This window comes from Corvus moneduloides, chromosome 11 (assembly GCF_009650955.1).
Source record: "Corvus moneduloides isolate bCorMon1 chromosome 11, bCorMon1.pri, whole genome shotgun sequence".
In the NCBI taxonomy this organism is placed as follows: Eukaryota; Metazoa; Chordata; class Aves; order Passeriformes; family Corvidae; genus Corvus; species Corvus moneduloides.
Genome location: NC_045486.1, coordinates 19,983,951 through 20,006,983, shown reverse-complemented (window position 1 = coordinate 20,006,983; position 23,033 = coordinate 19,983,951). Strand labels below are relative to the sequence as shown.

At 45.0% G+C, this 23,033-nt stretch overlaps 1 protein-coding gene across 1 annotated transcript in view; it reads left to right on the top strand.

Moving 5' to 3' along the window:
- Positions 1-4,281: 4,281 nt before the first annotated feature.
- The window catches only part of RAF1 (Raf-1 proto-oncogene, serine/threonine kinase), a 66,213-nt gene continuing 47,461 nt past the window's right edge, over positions 4,282-23,033 (top strand). Inside the window, exon 1 of the mRNA XM_032121123.1 lies at positions 4,282-4,512. The gene's annotated coding sequence lies outside the window, so the exon portion shown is untranslated. The remainder of the gene's footprint in view (positions 4,513-23,033) is intronic.

Here is a 23,033-nt window from a genome sequence, read left to right as displayed (position 1 = left end):
GGAGCCTGAGCTCCTTGAAAATACTCTTTGTATAAATAATGCTTTTTTCATCAGTGAAGTAGTTCAGGTAATTTCCCTGCCCACAAAAAAATAGGTCAAAAGTAGTACAAAGTGCATTTATTAATGAATGTTCAGTTTATGGATATGTCCAGACCATGATACATAAAAAATGAGGGGTACACTTTTCCCCCTGTTTCAGGAAACATTTAGGAAAGTAGGTATTTAAGCATTTTGGCTGATGGCACCAGTGACAGGGACATTGTCAGCTGTGATCTGGAAAAAATGTGTCAATGAAAACCATGGATTGAGCAAAACAGCTCAGAGAGCTGGGTCTGGTCAGCATTTGACAGATGTGCAATTCTTCTCTCCCAGTGAAACAAGAGAGAGGAGATCACAGCCTCCCCAGTCTAAAGTGAAATCCTCATATTGAAGGAATTAGTGTGAAATGGTTTGGCTCTGCTTATCCTGGCACACTCTGTACTCATCAAAAAAGAGAGACAAGATCTTCCACAAAGTAACTTAAATAAAAAAATGGGAGTCCACTTCTTTCCTGAGAGACCCCAGCTGCAGATCCTGCAGATCAGGCTGTGTGGGCACTCTCACCCCCTCTGAAAAACATAATTAAAATTGCTCTCTCTGAAGGCACAGGACTCAATAAAAACCTTTGGAGTTGAACTTGAATTATCTATGCCTTCCACAGTTACCTCAGTATCACTGGGTTTAAGCCCTGCCTTCTGCCCAGTACAGATTCCCAGATTATTGGTTTTTACCAATAAAAGAGATAATAAATAATTTTTTTCCAAAAAAAGAAATAATAAATCAGCAGAGCAGAGAGCAGGGTGCCTGCAAGGACATGTCAGGGCAGGCAGGAAGCAATCTCTTTTTAGAGATGGGTTGTAAAGAAGCTGTTTATTGGGGGCAGCTACAGAGATTAGGGTTTGAATAAAACACCCTCGCCCTGGAGAGCACAGCAGGATTCCTGTTTACCCTGATGCACAGGACTCCCTGCCTGCTTTACAAATATTTACATGGCATGAGCTTATGGCTTCTTGTGTGTCCTGCACTCAGGGGTCCCTTATCCATATTTCTTGCCGAGGGAAATGCAAGAAGTGGATGAATTATGACCAGAAGTGGAGACTCAGTCCTCGGTGTTCCATCATCAGTGCCCCCTTTTCTCTCCATAACTGCCTCAGGCTGCTATGTGCACATCCTGGGACATCTGGCTGCACTCCCTGCCCAGCACAAACAGTTCTGCACCATCCATCACCAAAAAAGCGCTGCCATGCACATGCAGAGCTCTGTGCAAACACAGAGCCCACTCACAATCACTTTTAGCAAGGGAATGCATTAAACAGGTTGTAATATAGCCCCCCAGTCATACTTCAGGTCTCAACTTTAAAAGGGATTGTATTGTGGCCATCCATGCTTTCTCCTGGAATATTCTCATGGAATATTCTTCCCAAGCAGGGCAGAGCCCAGTGTGGTGCCCCACGTTTTCTGTTCTGCTGCTCCAATCTGCTTTGGAGCCAGTCCAGAGGAGGCCAGGTTAATCAGAGGGCTGGAGCAGCTCTGCTGTGAGGAAAGGCTGAGGGAGTTGGGATTGTTCAGCCTGGAGAAGAGAAGCCTTTGGGGTGACCTCACTGTGGTGTTCCAGTGCCTGCAGGAAGGATGGGGCAAGACTTTACCAGGGCCTGGAGGGACAGAACAAAGGGGAATGGGTTTAAATTGAAAGGGAGTGGGTTGAGATTGGATATTAGGGAGAAATCCTTCCCTGTGAGGGTGGGCAGGCCCTGGCACAGGGTGCCCAGAGAAGCTGGGGCTGCCCCTGGATCCCTGGCAGTGCCCAAGGCCGGGCTGAACAGGGCTGTGCTCACCTCAGGGGGCTCCTTGGTGCTGGATAGTCCAGAGCTGCTCCCAGCTGCCCAGGAACCAGCCCACTCTCAGCACTCACTGGGCTTTCTGCCTTGAGCCCCTTCTCCAAGCCCTGTGGACCAATCTGAGAGATTTCTGCGACAGTCGTAATATTCCAGAGCTCTCTGCCAGCTGATGTGTCAGCTCACACTCCCTGGCAGAATCTGTGTGCATCCAGAGTGTTAGAGACCACAAAAAATTTAATAGCAGATCAGAAATTCCCTTAACAAATCACCATTACTGTTCTACCACTTAAAAAAAAGAGCAAGGCAATGGGACATGGGCAAATTGCCAGTTTTTGACTCATCATTGAGCCTGAATATGAAGCACTTTCAAGGAGGTGTCTCAGGCTGCCAGCCAGCAGCAGGGAGAGAAAGCGAAGGCTTTGGGTCACTTAAGGAAAAATCTGGATGAGAAGAACAATTCTATGGAAAATTTGCATCAACATGAAAGAATAACAAGTTTTTCACTTCAGTTGTGCTTGATGTGATGCGATGCTGCAGCATCACAGTGGCAACAGCAGCTCCTGAACTCTGATAGTCAGCACTGAGGGTAAATAATGTCACTGTCCTTGTGGTTCCTTTTAGGAGTTTGCTAATTGGCACAAAGAAAATGAAGGGTTCATCAGGATTGAGGAGGACCAAGAGGAAATGTGATCCAAAGAGTACCTGAAAAGTGAGAGGAGGAGCACACAGGAGGTTACATGAGGTATGTTTTTACAATCTCTTCCCAGTTTGTGCCACAGCAGAGCAGTGAAGGCAGAACCCTTCCTGCCTCTGTGTGAGGTGGCATCAGGGACAGCTGGCAGGACTGCTCCCAGTTAGGTGAGCAAATATGAAATACTCAATGCCATCCTTGCCAAGGAAACATGCTCAGGTTACATAATTTGCCCAAACCAGTTTTAAATATGCCAGGAATAAAAAACCCCAAAAAACATGACCTTCTTCATGCAGTGGAGAAAGCTGACAGGTCACAGTTGCTCTGTTAAGATCTCTGCTTTCAACTTGTTCTACTCTGCATTACAGAAGGACAGAGAAGCTGCCTCGTGAAGATGTCGTTTCCAGGCACTGTCAGTGTCACACACACTCTGTACGTGCAGTGCCCTGGCAGCCCGGCGCTCCTGCCTCTCCAGGCTGTTCCGCGGCGAGCCCAGTGCTTTCTGGTTGCCTTGATGTACCCTCTTTCCTGGCAACAAGCTCTGAGCCCTGCCAAGACACAGACAAGCAGCGAAGCGCAGTGCGAGGGCAGGAGCGGAGCATTCCCAGCCTTTTGGACTTCATTCCCTGGAGGCTGCGGCAGGAGCAGCGCTGCGGTGAGCGGCGCACGGGATGGGCAGGCTGAACACCCCACTCCAGCCCAGGCTCTGCTGCTGGCTCACCGTGTCACCTCTGCGACATAAAATGCCTCCACACACTCTTTCTTTCTTCCTTGGAGCCGTCACACTCTGTTGCAGACACGTTGCCGTGGTTGCAGATCCTAGAATAGTCGGGATGTTCAGTTTCTCAATCAGATAAACTGGCAATCCTTCACTTTGTTCTCTGCTACAGAAAGCTAAAAAGTCAGTTCAGGCAAGGGAACTCAGCCGGATTTATTCCAGTTGTACAGTGGGGAAGGGAAAGGTAAGAACCTGACAGCTGCCCACCGAAGGCGGGGCGGGAGATGTGGCCCTGATTTATCTGGGAGCTGCAGCTCTGTGTGCGTCAAACGAGCCATCATAACTTGGAAAAAGTGGCCTGGGAGATGCCTGTCAGCAGTGACCTGCTGCCAAGCAGCCTTTTCTTATTTAGCCAGCCCAGCCAGCCTTGCTGACAGCAGCCCCTTCTGAAGGCAGCCCGCGTTGTGCGCGCCGGGCCCGTTCCCAGCTCACTGCAGTGAAATATCTCGGGCTTTTCTGTAAACTCGAGCTTTTGGAAGCCAGCTCACACAGATCTGTTGCGGGACAGACCTTTCGGCATCTTCGATTTCTATTTGCTTACCCCTAACCCTTCCCAGCTCTTCTTTCCCTTCCGAGGAGCTCCCCGTGCCTCCTTTCCCAAGCCCTGGGATCCGGGCAGGGTTCGGGCTCCCTGCTTGTGCCCAGTGCCGGGGTTTGTGCTCTCGCAGCGTGCTGATCGTGGCTGCGATTCCTGGCTCGCAGGAACTCGGGATCCAGTTACATTTGCTGGCGTCAAGCAGGCTCTGCAGACCACTGTGAAATACTGCAGCTAAAAATAAAAGAATCAAAAAGTACAAACCCGAAGAGAGCGGGATATTAAAATTCCAGGAAAGCTGTAGGAAAGGCTGGAAGAGCAGCCCCGGGGGAAAACACCAGCATTATGGGGCAGTTTAAATTAAACCTCTGGAGTTGCCTTTTTTAGCCCTGTCACCCGTGTGACCCTGCCGGGCTCAGCCTGTGGGGCCAGGTATTTGTGCCCGCACAAAGAACGCGTTGGAGCCTTTTGGGAAGCAGAACCATTCCCGGTGCCTCGGCTCTCCCCGAGAACTGCTAACCCCGGGTGCATCTGCTTCAGCAGTCCCAGCCGGGTCCCTGTGGATTTTCCGTGGATCCAGAGCTCCCCGGATGGTGCCCGTGGGCTGGCTGGGTGTGGGAACACGGTTCTGGTGAGTGCCAGGGGGGCCGGGTGGGGGCGATGGGGTTTTCACAGCTTTTGCAGCGCTTTCAATTGTCTGGAAGATTAATAATGGATCTGTGACTCCAGGCTAAAGGGTCAGGATTAAATACTTGCCGAACCTGCTTCCAAAGGTTAAATTAATTAGTCTGCAATCAGATGGAAGAGCCCCAGTGCTATTTCTAAGGGGAGGTTTATGAATTTTGTATGAACGATTTGGTGGAAATTTCCACATTTTCTAAGGAAAATTCGTAATCTAATAATCTTTGAAATTGTCGTTTTCTACTTAAATATTAAAGCAGCACAGGGATTCATGTTCACAAGGTACAAAGTTGTATTTTGAGGTGTGACTGCCCTTTCCTGGAGCAGCACCGTTCCATTTCAGGCTTTCAGGCTGCGTGCCTTTGACTTGTTTGCAAAAATCCTTTCTAGATTTAATCGAAGCCTCTTTGCAGGAGACTTTATTTCTGCCTCCCTTTCTGATGCTTTGAGACGAAACCCGCGAGGAGTGTGAAAGTGAGGTTGAAAAGTAGCTGCGTGTTTGCATAACAGTGAATTATATCCGCACAGTCCCGGTGCTCCGATAGCCCATCTGCACCGGGAGCTCCCTGCATGTAGGTCAGGAGTTTCCAAACCATGGCTGAGATTAATGTGCATTAAGGCCTGCGTTTTCCAAGTGTGCCACAGTTTAATCCTGGCCCTCATTAGCATTTGGTGAGCGCTGGGGAGTTCTGCTGCTCCACGGGAGCAGCCTGTGCTCAGCCTGGAGCAGCCTGTGCTGCTCAGGGATTGCAAAGTCCCGTCTGCAGCTCGGGCTCCTGCAGGGGATGGAGCAATGGGGCCCAGCACCTTGCCCTGTTAGGCAATTTTGAGATTTGCTTTGGTTCTTCATCTGCAGAGCAGCAGCTCACACTGTGCTTTCTGGAGGAAGCTGGAGGGGAGCTCAAACTGCACAGGTGTTTTTGATGGAATCACAGAACATCCCGAGTCAGGAGGGACCCACAGGAACATCAGTCCGGCCCCTGTCCCTGCACAGACACCCCAAATCCGCCGTGTGCATCCCTGGGGGCGCCGGGCGTGGCTATCCCCAGCACTTGGGTGTACAGTGTATGATGTGTGTCACGCTCTCGGGCAGCTTCCAAACCTGCCTTGCTGTCTTTATGAGCTTCGTGCAGCTCCAGCTGTTATTGAGGAGCTTTCCTTTCGGCTGAAGCTCTGTTTCACAGCAATCAGCTCCGTTTTTGTTAAAAGAGTTGCCTGGTGCAACCCCGGTGTCTCCACATTCATTTTCCAGCAGCAGGTGCTGGGAACAGCTTCAAGGTGTGCCCAGGGTGCAGCCAGAGCTACCAACACCCTCTGGGAATTGGGTAGAAAACCCCCATTATTAACCGAAAATCTCCAATGTTTACTGACCTCCTATTAGCCCTGTACTGATTTATTTTAGGCTCACCTCACCTCTCCAGCAAAATTAGAATTGCCCTTCCAAAGACCTGGGCCAGACTCACCTTTACTGCTTCCTGAAGTCATTAATTAAGGTAGCAGCTAATTTTGTGTAGGATCCTTTGGGTTTTTTTGCTGTATTTTACAGAATGATTGCTGGAGCAAGTTGGATGTGTTGCGTCTTGAGTGTTACTGGGGCTGGACAGCAGCCAGAACAATCAAGGAGCAAAACTTCCAGGCAGTTTTCTGTATCTGCAGTAAAAGTCAAGTCTGCAGCAAAGTTATCTGAGGAATTCAGGCTGTGAACAACAAATGGAAAGGGAATGACACAGATATAAGGAAAGAAAAAAAAAAAACCCACCAAAGTGAGGCATTTGATGATTTTGGACAGTTTCCTGCAGTTATATCACCGCATTGCTATTATTCCTCAGCAGAATCAGAGCCAACAGATTGCACTTGAGCAGCAGCCCCAGTCCCGTTCCCATTCTCTGGCAGCCTGGGGAAATCCAAGTGAGCTGAGAGAGGTGGATCAGAGGTGATTCCCCACCCTTGCCCATTCACACCATGGTCAAGGACCAGAATGTTGTGGATACTTCCCAGGATTTTAATTGCGTTGTGCCTCATCTTTGGTACAGTTTGTTGAGTATTCCATGGCTTTTTTAAAGAATGAGGGGACTGAGCTTACTGTGTTCTGAATGTCAGAGCACATTTCAAGGGGATAAAAACCCCCATTGCTCCATGAGCAGCAAGACTAGAGCAGTTTCACCACAGATTTGTGTGGTCTCGTCCCTAAAGCACCTCGGCTCCCCAGTATGATAAATAAAGATATCTGAACTGTGGTCCTCATTTCAGGGGGCAAACCCCTCTCATCGTGGGGCTAATTCAGCCTCAGGTGCATGGGCACTGGCCAGCCTGCTGCATAAACAGGATATTTGGTGCCTGAGTTCTGTCTTTCCTTCAGCTGAGGAATGAACATGGTTCCGTTTTCTGTCTTCAGTTGCTGACTTCCAAGAAACTTTAGAAAATTAATTATTTTTGAGGCCTTGACTCATGTGTTAAATATGTATGAAATTTGGAGCAAGAGATAGACTGAACCATTACATAAGCTTCCTCTCCTTAGGAAAGCAACCTAATCAAGCTTGTTCCATAAAAACTCCCCACCCAAATGAGTGGAAATGGAGGTTTTTTACAGACACAGACCTGTGCCAAACTATAGCCATCAGAACCCCTTTGCCCAGTGTCCTTTTTCTTGGCAGAGACACCTGCTTGTGTTGGACAATGCAGCACACTTTGTCCTCAGTTTTGAAAGAGGAGTTTACAAGTTAAGTATAATGTCAAGTTATATTCCCAATCCAAATCCTTGATAAACTACCATTAATCAGGCTGGGGGAGAAGGAATAACAAAATGGGAGTGTATTAAGTTTTTTCCCCAAATGTTTTGTTGCTGTGTTTTCCCCTCTAAGCTCCAAAGCCACCCTGTGTTTCCCTCCACTGACAGGTAGCCCATGCAGCCTCAAAATCTGAAGCAAAAAGGTTGGGATGAGTGTTTTGGGCACTGCATGTTGGATTAATGTCGTTGGCTCCCTGCCCTGCATCCCCTGGTGAAGTCAGCACTCCCTCAGCTCCTGCTGAGTGTGGGCCCTGTTGTAGTTGATGTGGTCGCTGCCTCCTTCATTTCTGACATTTCACACAAAATGTGACATTTTTCCCATTTTTTTTGAATGTTCCTCTGGTTTGGATTGTGCCACATGCTGGGGTGCTCTGTGCTCCTTCCTCTGTCTGGGAGAACATGAGAGTAGTGGTGTGCTTTTTCCCCTTAGCACATCCCTCCTGGGAAAGCCCAGCGGGGTGGTGGTGCCAGAGAAAGCCCCAGAGAGGAGCAGAGCTGCCAGCAAAGCCCAAGGATGGAGCAGCATTCACTCCAAAAGGAGCTGTGGCACTGCACTGATCCTTGCACAAACCCCTTGCTCACACAGTTCTCCCCCAAAAGATGGGTTGGGCTTATTCATTTTGAATCATAGTGCCCTGAAAATTTAATGAAATGCTTCTTCATTTTGATACTCAGGATGATATTAACTTTTAAAATCAGTTGAATAGCAGCAGATTCAGTTTGACACTCAGGTTTAAGACTTGCTCATTTTGATCCCACGAGGTGTCCAGAAGTCCCTGCTTGAAGAACCTCATGTCTGAAGGTCCTTTGCTTGTCCCCTCCTTTGGATATTCTCAACCAGGAGTCACTCTTTCTCCTTGCCTCAAGTATTTTGTTACCCTGGAGTGTATCAGGTAGCAGGAAGTGTATCAGGCGGTCAGGAGAGAAACCTTTTAACTTTGGAGGCTGCAGAGAAAGATTCCAGAATTCTGTCACAAGGTTTTATTCTATTCTATCTTGTCCCCCGTTCACTTGCAGTGCAAGAAGGAAGTATAACAGTTCCATAAAGAATGTGGACTTTTATACAGAATACATCCCCCTGGTGCCCAAACGCTCTGGTATGAGAAATGACTGTTTGCTTAAGAAAAGGAAAACAAAAAATGCAAAGTTTTGGCAAGCCCTGGCTTTGCATGCCCCAAACCCCAGGTAGGCACCTGCACAAATATTGTTTGCATACCAATAAAACCGTGAACACAGAGGTAGAGAAAATAAATCTAAAAGCTGAAGCACTCTGTAGGAGCCAAGCCCCTGCTCTCCAACTCTTTCAGGGTGTAATTATTGAAATAATTACTGCAGGAACTGTATTAAAGGAAAAAAGAGAATAAACATTTTTGCTGAATGCTGGCAGGTTCACACTCTGGGGCTTCGCTGGCATTTTTAACTCAGTGACTGAATTTGAAGCAAAGTATTTTTGGCTGCACTTGCAGGTTGTTTTTGCTTTTGTAAGATGTCTCCACACCCCCTCCAACCTCTCCACCCACTGTCTCCAGTGCTGCTGGAAGTACCACACACACAGAGACACCCCACAGACTGGATTATCTTTTCTTACTTTCACTTCTTAGCACGGACATGGGAATAATTTCACTGGTTTCACTTGAATTTATAATCTGCCTGCCCACCAATTCACCAATACCTAAGCCATCTGGCTGAAACTTGACTTTCCTCCCATAACTTCCATAGAGAAAATGATTTCAGACTTTTTGTTAGGAAATCTGTGGTGGATTTGAAATGAACTTTGTAGTTATGAGTACTAAAAAACACAGAACAGTTTTGGGTACAGAGGCTTGAATGCTGAGGCAGGGAAAGCAGTGCTGCTGTCTGGAGTAAAGGCTATCCCAGACTTTGTTATAAATCCTGGCCTTCCTGTGCATTCCAAAAGCCAAACTCCAGGTGCTTGGGATTGAATATTTTCCTGGTGTCTTGTCTACTTCCCCACATGTGCAACAAGACCGAGGCCACAATGAAAGCAGGGGCTTGATGCCAGCAGGAAGAAGAATGTTTCTCAGAGTGAGTAAAAGGAGAGGAGTTGGTGTTTTCATATTTCAGCCCTTTTTCTGGTTGCCACAGACCCACTGTCACTCCATGCTCCTCTGCATTTAATCCTGCAGCCTCCTCCCCACTTTCACACGGCTTTGGCCTTGACCAGCTGCTCATTAACAGCAGAATCTTTTCAAGCTGAGACAGTGGAGGATTCCTTGTAATGCCTTTGCCTGAGTGCAAAGTGCCCAATGCAAGAACAACCCTGATTTTGCAAAAGGGGGAAGACAAAGTGTGTCAGGCTGAATTGCTCAGCACCTGGAGCCATTGGGGAGCAGCAGCAATTGCGATTGCTCACTGGGGCTCTTCTCACCTTATTAAATCAAGTCAATACTCACTCAATGATCAGAATCTCTCCCAGTTTTGGTCTTGTGCTGGAGCTCAGAGGAGGAGGCTTCACAAAGGCTTTGCTGTTCTCCTCCTAAGAGCTAACAAACGGTGTAAAGATGGAAGCAGGAGCGATGCCTCCTGCCCAGGGATGTTACTGAAACCTGGGTACATGGAAATTCATTCTTCCTTGGTGATGGCAACTCCCAAGCTGAAGTCACCTGTAGCAGATGAGGAATTCCTTGGGTGTACCAGATACCTCACTTACCTTTGGGGAGATAGCAGGAGAAATTACAGGTTAGTGAGCCAGTTCAAAAGGGAAAAAACCCAGGGCAATTAGAGAGCCCTTTATAGGCAGGAGATGAATACCTGCCAAGCTGCATTCTGGGGTGCTGGGATCAGCTCCCACTGCCAGCAGATGACATCCAGAAGTGCAAGGCTTTGATTTTGAAATGATACACATAAATATATACACACACACATATATTTTATCTGAGGGAAGATTGTAATCGCTGTTTAATCAAAGGTAGAGTTTCCAAGGTGCAGAAGGAACTCTGCTCTTCAGATTATAAATTAAAGTTGCATATACATTTATAAATCTTGTTTTGTTGTTTCAAAACGTGGATATGGTTTTACTTTTACTCACAGTATGTGATATATTGGTGAGTACAAAAATATAAGGTTCCTGTCCTGAGAAAGCCATTTAATGTATGATAAATTGGGGCTATTTTATTTATTTAAAATTTTTTTTTTTGATTTATAAATTTTAGCTGTGAAAAGCATTTAAACGCCACAGTTAATTTTACACATGGGCTGGAGACAGCTCTGGTTCTTTGTGTGGAAACACAAGGTGTGCAAGAGACCCTTGGGACAGTTTTGTGTCCCTTTTGAAGGTATTCAGCTCACAGAGTAAATAAACAGTGCTTGGAACTAGGCAGGCAGATATTGAAGCCTATGTTGAGCAGCCAGAACTGGGGAATTTACCCAGTCCCTGCAGTTAATTTACACACCAGGGGATGTGCAGTCTCGCTGGCTATGTCAGCTCTTCCTCTGCCCAAATTAACTCCTTCCGTCAAAGTTTTCACCCCATACTGTGAGGGGTGGGTGATGCTGTGGGAGGGTATGGGCACGTGGAAGAGGGGATTCTTGCAGTAATTTTTATTCTTGAGAAAATATCACTAGATTGCATTACAGAAGCTGATGTTCCTATGTACTGAGATTAAAAAACCCCAACAGGTTTGATAGTCATTCCTTTCTCCTAATTCAGTTGAAGGAACCTGTGTCTGAAAGGCTTCTAAAAAAGCTCAAATTCATTCTATGCTACTTTTTTATTCATTTATTATTCTTGGAGTTACCCAAGATACAGTTCTCTCAGAGGAGCTCAAATCAGTCTAGAACCAGCTCAGTGCAGTTTTGCATATGTGAGTGAATTAAGGAAAATCGTTTATTCCATCCACACAAGCCTTTCTCTGAGGACACTCTGAGGTCCCATCAGGGCACTTAAAGGTGTCCTGCTGCTGGGTTGCTTCCACAAGGCTGCTCCTTTCTCCTGGACACCAGGAGCTGCACCGAGGGATGTAGGAGTGCAGCCGAACCAGCGGCCACCTGAGCACCTGCTGGGGAAAGTGGCTGCAATGCAAAGGAAGTGTTTGCCCTGGCTGATAATAAAGCCAGGCTGATAACAGCTACCTCTGCAGATAGGCAGCTCTCAATTTCAAAATCGAGTTTAGAGTATCCTGCCTTGCCGACTCCTGCTGTGCCCACTTGCCAGGATGAAGCTGTAAGAACCAGCTCGGTGTGGAGCAGTGAAAAACAACCCCAAACCTGGCTGAATTGCCCCCAAGCCTCCCACCTCAGCCTCCCTGCCAGCTTCCTGGGGTTAATCACTCTCCCATCTTGCCAGCCAGTGCCTCCCACTGTTTGCCAGCACCTTTGTGAATCTGGTTTCTCTCACAGGCTTTGCATTTGGATTCCTTCACATGCTGCCAAAATCCCGCAGTCCTTTCCTCAAAGCCTCAAAATCCCAGAAGAATGCTTTGTTACCTTTTCCTGGTTCCTTCTTTGGCCCCATTCTCCCTACAGACACAGAGCTGAAAGAATGCAGTGACAGCCTCAGCTCTTCCAGGAGAATCCCACCAATTGATATTGGTTCAGGAGCTGATGAAACTGTGAATGAGCAGATGCCACATCAATTCAGAATTGATTTGCTAACAAGGGCTTGGGGGAAATTTATTATTTCACCAAAGAATTTCTCGAATTCTTGAGTGCAGGCTAATGAGGAACTACTGGTACACAAAGTTTTACACACTTAGGCCTTAATCAGAAGCTTGTGCAATGTTGTTTATAGAATTGTCCAGATTCAAATACGGCTGTCACGCCAATTTTGTAAAGACTAAATAGATGCCATGGCACAGAATAAACACTGATGCTTGATCAGGATGCCTGGAAATGGAAGTGATTACTGACTAAAGTGTTTATGTGTGGACAAAGGTAGCAACAAAAAGCCCACCATGGCGTCAGCAGGACCATCATTCTTTGATACAGCTGAAATGAATCCCTGGTGTGAAATGAATCCTTCCCACTAATATTTCTTATCCAGTGCTTGCCTCTCTTCCTTTTTTCCACACCCACCACACCTTTATATTATTAACTATCAATTTATGTGAAAAAATGACCTTAATTGCTCTGTGCCCCTTTGCTTGTGATAAACTGCTCTAAGTCCCACCTTTCTGCATCCTGCACCTCCAAATGTGAGTATTTGCAGCAGAGACATTCTGTCTTCAAGAGGCAGTTTTTTATTCTCCTGGTTTCAATTACACTCTAAATACTGAGATTATAAAAAGGTATGATCTCACTGCTGAAGTGTCTCCAACCACCAGTGGACTAAAACTGTTTTTCTTATTCAACAAACAAAATGCAGCATTTCACAGCTCTTTTGAACACGGTTGTGGAACTCTTAATTCAATATTGGTAGCTTGTACACCCATATTGTGCTGGATTTTAAAAAGGCCAGAGGGGAAATGAAAATATGCTGGCTGTGTTAGCAGAGGTGTGGTGGTCCCTGCTCTCTGCTCTAGAAACAAGACACAGGATGTTCAAGTCAGGAGGGAAAATTATTGAGAAGCTGGGAATTTAGGGTGCTTGTCCTGTCCACAGGCACTTTTGTGCACGTGGTGACAAGAGAGCATCCAAGAAAAATGTATTTCCCAAATCGTAGGGCCAGTACCTGTGGCCAGAGACTGAACTATGCAGTCAATTCCATTAGCAGGAATTCCTGAACTGTTCCTACATCACCAGCATCAAACCTCTTCAGATGCTGCCCTGGGGTTACACATGGAGGGTGCAGCAACACTGTGTGGAGGCACCTCTGCTTTAGTCTTGTTACATCTAGAGGTCAGTAAAACTCACTGGGGTCATGCCAAGCAGAAAAACGTGGAGTATTAGGGAATATGTGTATGTTATATACGTTAAAGCTGCTTCCTAGGTTGCCATTCACAATCACTGTTGCTTTAACTCCATCTCCCTGTACGAAACCTGACAGGGCCCTTCTGTGATCACATCTTCCCTTGCAATGGAGCATAAATTGTCAGCACTCAACTGCAAAAAGACTCTTTGTGTGTCTGGTTTGGAGTAAGCACAAAGATAATACAAAACATTCAGATTCTCTTGTGTTCCCATAATTTCGCTGCTCAGAGTCCCGTAAATTATCACTTGATGGGCCTTTAAGATTCTGCTTCAGTGGAATTTATTGGGCAATATCAAAAGCAAGCAAACAAGTTAAGAATGAAACCCAGCTTCCAATCTAAGGGTAGTGTTCAGTGCTGAATTGTCCACAGAAATTGTAATTGCTTTCTAGCAGGAAGCAAAAGATGTTAAATCTCTTTCAGAAGTAGAAATTAGTCCTGCACAGATCAAACTCTATTCATATGCAAAGACCACTCATCAATAAATTGCAGCTGCCTGAAAATGACTGCAAACCAGTAGAGAATGCTTATGTGGATTTGTCAAGTTAATTGCTTATGTAAAATTGCATCTGTGGGATGATACTGATGAAACTCATGATTTTCAAATATCTCCTTGGCCTGTAGAGTGATTACTCAAAACGTATTTCTTCAGAAAAAGAACTCATCAAGGATCTTTTGACAAAATGCTTTTTCATTGGGAAATGAGATTCACACCCAAAAGTTTTGCATGGAAACCAATTTATTTTGGTGCAGCTTATGTCAGGGAAGGTCTCAGAGTTCTAACACAAAGTTTCTGGTTTACATGAGGCATCCCTTCATTCCAAATTGTCACAAAGTCTAGGCCAATCACTTGGAACAAAGAAGTTCCAGGATTTTGCTCCTATTTTTGTGTATTTATACAAAGTAAACCAGTTCCATCAGGAGAGACTGAAAGACAAAAAGAAAAAGAGGAAAACCAGCCACCAGAGCTGGGTTTGGGTTATCCCACCTGGGTCTGGCAGAACCTGAGGACTTGGCACATACAAAAGAGACTTTACCTCTAATTTTTGTGGTGTTTTGTTGACAAGTTTCAAAAATAGTCTTGGCTGTATCCTCTAAAACTGCTCAGCCTCTCCCAGCACCGTCCCCTTTCATACTGGGTAGAGTCTAAAAGGCCATTTTCCTCCCTCTCTAAGTTATCTTCCCCTCATGGTCTCTTGCAGACATCACTGAAAAGGAGAGATTAAACCTTTTTCTGTTGTTTTGGTGGCTAGCACTCTGCTGTGTGTAGGCCCTCGGTGACGAACAGCTGGAGAATACCTTCAGCTATAAATTTGGTGCTGGGATTACAGAACTAACCTCAAAAAGCACAGGCTGGACCCCAAAATGACCTGTGGAAGAAAACTTCTACCACAGAAAAGAAAAACACACGGAGTTGGGTGTGTATCTATTTATTTGATTATCTGGAGTCTCCTAAATTCATGGAATGCCGTTTGCCTTGGGGAGCAGGCACTTCTAAAGCTGCCTGGCAAAAAAAGGCTGCCAGTGCCACCTCAGCTGCAGCTCCACTACCTTCCCTCAGCCAGTGACCCACTGGAGACATCCCTGAGCAATCCTTGTGGGATCCAGCTCTCGTTTGCTGTCCTTATTTATGAATTACATTCCTGTTCCTTGGGGAGAAGGGATAAGGACTGGCCTGGACTCTGGGATACTTTCTGCTTCTTTTTTCCTGTGAGGGCTGGATTCCTGATTCTGCTTCCCATTTAACCTCAGCTGAAAAAAAACCACATTGGGTCTTGAAGGAGAGAAAGAAGGGTCCATCTGCCTTGGGAAGTAATGACCTGGATGCTGCATCCCAGGAGATGGAGGAGCAGATGGTGAAAGGACTGGGAGTGATGAGAGAGCTGGAGCTGCTGGATTTCCAAAAGAATGGCTGGATCACAGGACAGAATCATTCTCTGCCTGGTAAAATCATGAGAAATAACCACACTGCTCTGCCAGAGTTCAAAAGGATTGGTCAGGGACCATCGTCTGTTCTTCAAGCCAGGCCACGATGGTATCACGGATGTGCCACACTCCTGAGGATCCAGGGAAGAATTTCCCTGTGCAGGATCAAACAGCAAGTTATTGATGACTGCCTTCAGGAGATGAGAGCTTAACGCAAACACAAACTTGTATGTGGCCAGAGAATTCAAGATAAATTCCATGTAACTTCTTATTTTCAACTTTCCAGTGGAAGTCTTCATCTTCAAAAATAGCTTTGGAAGGAAAACTACTTGGTATTCTTCAGATCTCCCAGAATGTTAGATGTCAGTGGTGTTTAATTGTCTTTCCCATTAAAGATCAGATGAGCCCAAGCTAAAGAAAACTTCAGACAGCTTGGAACTGAAGTGGCCATCACCTTTATTCTCTAGGAACTTGCTGCTTTGGGATGGCACTTTCAGACATTTACAATTTGGAATCAAATAGTCTCCATAAAAAAATGTCAGGGGGCAGCTGTAACTCCTGCAACATCACCTGAATTTTGTTCCTTCTTTTAAAGGCCGTGGGGAAAACAGGGCTGCTAGGCAGGGAAGGGCAAAGTTCATATCATTTTAATGCCACTCAGTCTGCTGAGCAGTGAGTAACTCTTAATTTGGGTTCTGTTTATGTTTTGGACAGCAAGAGCAGACTGTTTATGCTGCAAGCATGTTGGTGAGACTCTTCCTAGGCAGACATGTGAGATTTTACAGATATTTGGAACAAATGGTAAGAATGGAAAAAGAAAATCAAACTTAAACCAGAAGCAGTTTTTCCTGAGAGGACAGACATGCAAGTAGATGCTCTTGGAGAGCCTGCCCTTCTGTGAGGAGTTTCTCTACAGGTTGCTGAGAGATTTTTCCCTCTTCATTCCCCACATCCAATGGAAAAGAAGGGAGGCAGATTCCTCAGACGGAGGAGCATGGTTTTGCAGCTGGGATGTTCACCTACAGGGTGGAGTTTCTTGTGCAGGGACACCTCCACCTGCCTGGCCCAGGGACATCAGTGAGGTTCACTCCTGCTTAACTCCCATGGCTCACTTTGCCTCTCATCCCCCAGAAGTGGGATAACACTTCTCCAGCTGACTCATGGCTGAAGGGAGAATTTTATGTAGGAAATAGCCGTGTGCAGTAAATATCTCTGTTTTCTGTTCTATGCTCTACAATCCTTCTCCCTGATCCAGGTGGGCTTTTTGTTGTTTTCCAGTGTCTCCCTCTTCATGAACACAGTTTCCAGTGTTAGTAAACATTGGAGATCTTTTCCTTGGCAATATTACAGTTATGTCCAGTGCTGGCAGGATTTGGAATGATGAATTTGTCCCTCATATAACCACTGTCAATGCCTCATAAACAGTTGTGGAAGTGTTGAAAGGCCAAGGGAACCTATTTCCACTGCAGGGATAGGAAATTGAGGCCTGGGGAGGCTGTGGACCCTTCCTGAACAAAGCATCTTCCAAATATGTTCCAGAATGTCAGAACTGCATGCTCATTGCAGTAACACCCAGGAGTCTTGTGATGTTTAGCTTATCTTTTCTTCCTCTTTTCTCACTGAGGGATGGAAGTGTAAAAAGCAAAGAGAAGGAGTGAAGATTGGAGATTTAACTCTCTCTAATGTCTCACAAAACACCTCTGGGATGGCCTTTGCAGCATGATTGATGTCCCAGAGGCTCTGAACCTCTGGGTGCTGCTTTGGGCACAGCTGGGGCATGTTCTGGTGCCCACGAGTGCGTGAGGAGCCCAGAAGGGCAGCGGGTCCGTGTGCTCAGGTGTAGAAGCTGCACTGAGTGGCTCTTCCAGAGCCCCTCACACAAAGCCCAAATCCAGGGACACGTGGAAAACTCACAGCAGAACTGGCAGCTCCACCTCAGCCTTTCTCGTTCGGTGTCACCAAGTCCTGTGACTTCCTTGGGTCATGTGAGGATGGGAATTGGTCTTGTGAGGATTTGAGAAGTTCCAGCTTCTCTGTGGATTTCAGCCCAGGACAGGACAGGACCCCTGTGAAATGCTGGTTTCCTCCTGGATGTACACTGCAAGCAGCAGCAGCAGCAAGGCTGGGACAGAACAGAATAACCCAGAGTGAAACGCGGGGCACTGAAAGAGCTCTTGAATTGAGAGTGGTGGTAATAATCTGAGATACCCCCTTATCTTCTGGGAACAGAGGGAGAACAAAAACAGGACTAAACAGGATTATCTATTTTTACTTTAGTGTGGTCTCCCAGTTTTGATGCTTTGGAAGCTCCAGGTGTACAGTACAATAGATATTCCCTGTTACTGCCTTGTTGTTCACACTTTTCCCCAACTGATTCCCACTATCACTAACAAAGTCATTTTGCCATTCTTGGAAATCTCTTTATTGCATTTAACTTAATCTCAGAGCCAGTAAAACATTTAAGATCTGCTAATTTCAGTTACTCCCTTGAGTGACTTGACTAAGTACTTTCTGGTAGAGCCACAGTTTGAGCCCTTCACTGCTTCAAATCCAAAGCCTTTGTGGTTGTTGCTCATTATCATCTGAAATTTGCCATGATATTGTCGTATATATTTTTATTGTGCATTCTATCTTAAAACCACAATATTTCCTTGTTAACACATAGCTCTGTGAAGAGAATTAATCACACTTGAATATTCAGGTATTCCAGAAAAGAAAGCTGGAGTTAATGGAGCTGGATAATGAGAGTAACTTTAACCAGCAGGAGCTGTGACAGGCTCCACAGCCAAATGGGGCTGTTGCTGAACTCCTCACTGGTGTCCTGATGTGGGAGAAATGCAGAATCAATTTATGGGCTAATTAAAATTCAAGACCAGTTCTAAAAGATGGACCTGGCAAGTTATGTGCAGCTCATGGCAGAGCCACTTTTTAAGTTTGTTTTGTCATGAAGGACATTCTAAAACTTTTTTTTGTTTCTCTTTCTGGCTGCATTCCATGCTGGAAGGAGCAAGAGTTCTTCCATGTGGTTAGCAATACCCACTTGGCCAATGATCTCATGCACCAGGGCTATGGAATGATGCTCTTTGCTGCCATCAGTGATGAACACACTGCATCAACCATTAATTATCTTTAACCTGTCACAGCTCAGCACTCTGGTCTTTTCCAGTATATTCCAATGGAAGTCTCAAGAGTTATTGTATCTTTTTTCCTTTCTTCCTTAGAAATGTTTTAGGATTATGTTTTTAATAAGGGCTCTTTGAAATACTTCAGATTTTGGAGAACCTTATCCTGGAGCATGTTACTGTGGGAGTGCAGGCTGCCCAAACTGAAATGCCAGCACTGCATCTCTGATTTCCTGGGTGTCTTTATTTCCAAGGACATGTGATAGAAAAGCAAAAGCCCTTTGTATTTGAGAAGCCATGAACTGCCTTCCTGAGGGCAGAACCTCCAGGTGGGGTTGCTGGACACTCCATATCTATTCCCTCCTCGAACAGAGGGAATTAAGAGGCTTTGTGATGATGTGTTTAACCAGAAATAAAGGTGTTACCCATCGCTTCCGTGCAGTGATTTCTCTGCTCTGCCACGGGACACTGCTGGAGCACCAGGAGAGCTGAACTGCCCCTGACCTGGGCCACTGCCCTTTGTGGTGCTTTGTGCTTTTCCCAGAGTTTCGCTGAATATAAATTTTTCAGTTTAAAAAAAGCAAGGATTTCTTCCATGTTCACATTACATCACTCCATGTGACTCCTTGGGTGGCTATTTTTGTAGCCTGTGGTGATATCACTGAGTTCCTAGAATCACGATGATAAATTTTAGCACTGAACATTTATTTAGTTGAGGAACTTCTGTATTTTTTTTTTTTTTTGACTGCAGAGTTCCTCATTGTACTTCTCTTTTCAGCCTGGCTTTCTGCAAACTGTCTGTTTACCACATTGAGTGGAGTCTGCTCTACTCCCCAGAATACCTGCATGGGAAAATGTTATTTCTCTTTCCCATCCTCTTTTTTTTTCCCCCTTAATTTTATGTATTTGTGAGAAATCTGGCATGAAAATCCCATGTGTTTTAAACCTGCTTTTTAAAAACACATTGCACACTTTCATGGGGCTTTGTGTTGCCAGGCTCTGTATAAACAAAAACCCTGAGTTCAACATCTTTTTATATTCTTCATGGACCTTTATTCCAGAAATTGACACTCCAGATGTTTCTCTGGGATTCACCTCTCATTTTCAAGGATTTTCAAGTTATTTTTAGAATTTTTGTAAACACAGCACAGCTTTTTAACCCTTTAAATTAAACCATGTGGGTTTTCTGCTTTACTGTCAAAACTGTTCTAAGTGTTTTTATGTCATATTGGTATTTTTTCTGTGTTGGAGAAGCAACTCTGTTTATCCTACTTAATGAAACAAAGGCCAAGCATGGCAAAACGTGCTCTCCAGGATTTTGTGAGGGAACAAGAGCATCACTAAAGCTGAGCCATAATTATTCTGAAAAGCCTAGGCTGTCCTGGCTTAGCAGATCCAGATTCCAACAACTATGGAACAGATGGAGAACAGATCTGCACCTAAATCTTGTGTCCTAAATACTTTTCAAATTAGGAGATGCGCAAGTAATTTATATTAATAATAGATTGCTTATTTTTCAATAATATTGATTTTATCAATCTATGCATTTTGAAGTAACAGCTGAAGGGATAAAATGCTTGCAGGTTGTTTAGCTTAAAGATGCTATTCTAGAGACTCAATGTAATCTAGAAATTTTAATTCAAAAAACCCAAAAAACAACTAAAGGGATCTTACCCTCCAAATCTGAACAGGATGAACAAGGAGCAATATTAGCTGCCAAGAAGTCATTGTGTAAGTCATAGTGTAAGTTGCTTCTAAATGGCAATTTAAAAGCCCTTGGCTCTGGTATTTCAAATATAAAATCATAGCAAGCTGAACACAAATCCCAAAAGGCAACTTAGAGAAAGCATAAAAGACTTTCAAATGCCCAGCAATAGAAAATCAGCCTCCAATTCAGGAAAACCTTTCATTGATTGCTACATCACTGGAAGTCAGAGTGGGAGAAAACCCTTTTCTGTTCACACACAGCACCCTTCCTGATCACCTCTCACTGGATTTGTCGTGGTTTGATAGAGAATATCTACAAATACCCAGCACAGTGCTGACTTTCTGAGTTTCTCTAATTCTCACTCAAATCTTTTCAGTCCCTACAAGATGACTATAGAGGCATGTGAGTGGTGCTTGTCCTATGGAAATAACTGTATTTTTTCTCTCATCCTTTTCTCTCCCAGCTGAAGACTCCTAATGCAGTTAGGTGCTTATCATGTAGGAGCTGGTTTCTATCTCTCCAAATCCCTGGTGCTCTTTTCTCTTCCTCTTAATTTTGTTACACATAAATTGCAGGGCACAAACAGACCTTCCTGCTGTGTTCAAAATGTGGTACAGCCTTAAATCCTACAATTTAAGTAAATACTCTCTTCTGTTCTGTTGTCATCTCTCCCCCATCCTAAACTCCTGATGTTGTTTCTTGTTTTAACCATTGCTGAGCACTGAGCTGGCATTTTTAGGGAGCTCTGCCCAGTAAATCCCACCTGTCTTTATCTGGTTGACAAGAGCTAAAGCAGAAGCCCTGGCTGCTAACACACAATGCAGGCTGTCTTTTCCTAGACCGTTGCTTTGCATCCACTTGCATGAGATGGAATCTACTATTTCATCATCTAATATTGCACTTTTTCAGTGGCTGCGTTTTAGCTTCAAGCATCTTGAAAATTTTGTTTATCAGCAAATTCTCTTGCCTTCCAATTTACTCCTGCTGTTATTTTTTATGACCTTTTGAAGAAGTCACATGGGCTTTCTTCGAACAGGCTAATACCTGTGGCAGGTAAATTAATTATAATGTATATGGGATTTTGAACAATGGATTAAAAAAGAATTAACAGCTTGAGCTCTGACTGTACATCATGATACTGCTGCTCATGTGAGCGCGATAAACAGCTGAGTAAGCAGGGCTGGCCCTTGAGATCTACTTTGCATATGCAAAAGCTGCTCTTTGTGGGATCAGTTTCCAGCTGCTCAGGCTGCAGTTTCCCAGCCAATAACTCGGCTCCGTGGGCTGCTGCCAGATGGGGAGATTCCAGTCCCTGCACACCTCAGCCTTCCCTGGCCGTGCTCACGGAGCGCTGCGATGGAGTTAGTCAGGAAAACACCAAATCTGACTCACGGTGCGGTGCCCTGAGCGCCGATCCAGGGTGCGAGAGGCAGAGGCTGCAGCTGGGGCTGCAAGGGGAAAAGGGGCTGTCCCTCTGGCACCCTTTGGATTTTAGCTCCTCGTCGAGTCTTGTTTTACAAAATATTAACTTATTTGAAAGACTGCCCAGGCTTCTGCTGCAGCAGAACAATCCCATTTACTCAGGATACAATTGTACTGTTAAACTGCACCTCAGCCCTAAAGCATAGCACTGCTCCTACTTTTTATTCACGGAAGGAAAGATGAGGCTCAGAGAACTTAACCAAACCCTGGTTTTCTCCATGTTGTCTTAAGCAAATCCTGGTTTTCACACTGCTGCAGAGGGAAACTTGAGCCCTTGACAGAGCCATGGACTGCTTGTCTGCACTGTCAGACCTGTGAGAGCATCACTCGGGAGGAGGTTACACTCACACCGCTGCTGCTGGAAGGGAAAGCTTGTGCCTGGAAATTAAGCCAAAAATTGAAATGTTCTCTGAGGAAATACGAAGCCTGACTCAGTTAATCCGTCTGATAGCGTGAGTCTAGTAAGAATAACTCGCCAAGCTTTTTTAGCTTAATTCTGTGAGTTCTCTGAATGGAAAGGCACCCCCCTCAATCCCGAATGCTGAATACAGAATACCAAGCCCAGGAGAAGCTTAAAAATCCAGCAGTTGAGGCTGTTTGAAGGTTGGTGTTGGTGGAACTGAAGGAACTGCATGGCACATCAACAGCTGCTTCCCTGGGACACACTGCCTTTCCTAATGACATTCATTAATTTGAGAATGCTAATGAAGACCAGGGCTGTTATGCCTTGTAGTAAATAGTTGTGGCAAGAGCAGTATTTATAGGGCCTGCTGCTTTGAAAGTTTTCTACTGCATTCAGTCACTGTGGAAGGATAATTCTGTACTCTTGCCTTCTGTGATAAAAGTTTTCTTGGAACTGCTGTTCTTTCAGTGAGGAACGCAGTATTGAATGGAAAACTACCAATTTTCATAAGAAAATAATTGTTAATTTTAACAGCCTGCATAAAGGATTCTTTACAATACTGTTCAACTTTGGCTACCTAGGATTTTATATCTTTGTCAAGTCTTTTACAAAATAATATTTTCAATATGTTGTTATTCTTTGAAAGCCCGCCCAGGTTTCTGCTGCAGCAGAACAATCCCATTTACTCAGGATTAGTAAATTCTACAATACCAGCTCCTTCCAAGTAGTGCTTTCAGACCGAAAACTGCAAAGTAAAGGTGATTAGGACATCTTGGCTGCTTGCCAAATTCCACAGCAGGCTTCCTTGGCAATTATCATCCCAACTGTTTCATGTGAGCTGTTCTGCAGCAGTCGCACCTTCCTCTAGGAAAAGAGATCTTACAGAAAGGGAGTCTGAGCAGTTCCTACCTCTCGCCTATTTCATTATTTATTGTTCCATATCACTACACAGCAGTGACATATTTTGTGTAAATTCTTTCCATTACTCACAAAGCCACACAAACAGCTCGGAGCTTTCCTCAGAGAATTCTCAACTTCCTGCAAAAACAAGCAACAAAAAGCTACCAGGAAAAGTAACCAAAGACTTTTATTCACTTGAGTCTATTTCCGATCCCTAAGAGAAACTAGGATTTTCCACGTGCTTAAGTTAAATACTCAAGTGAACTACATTACAT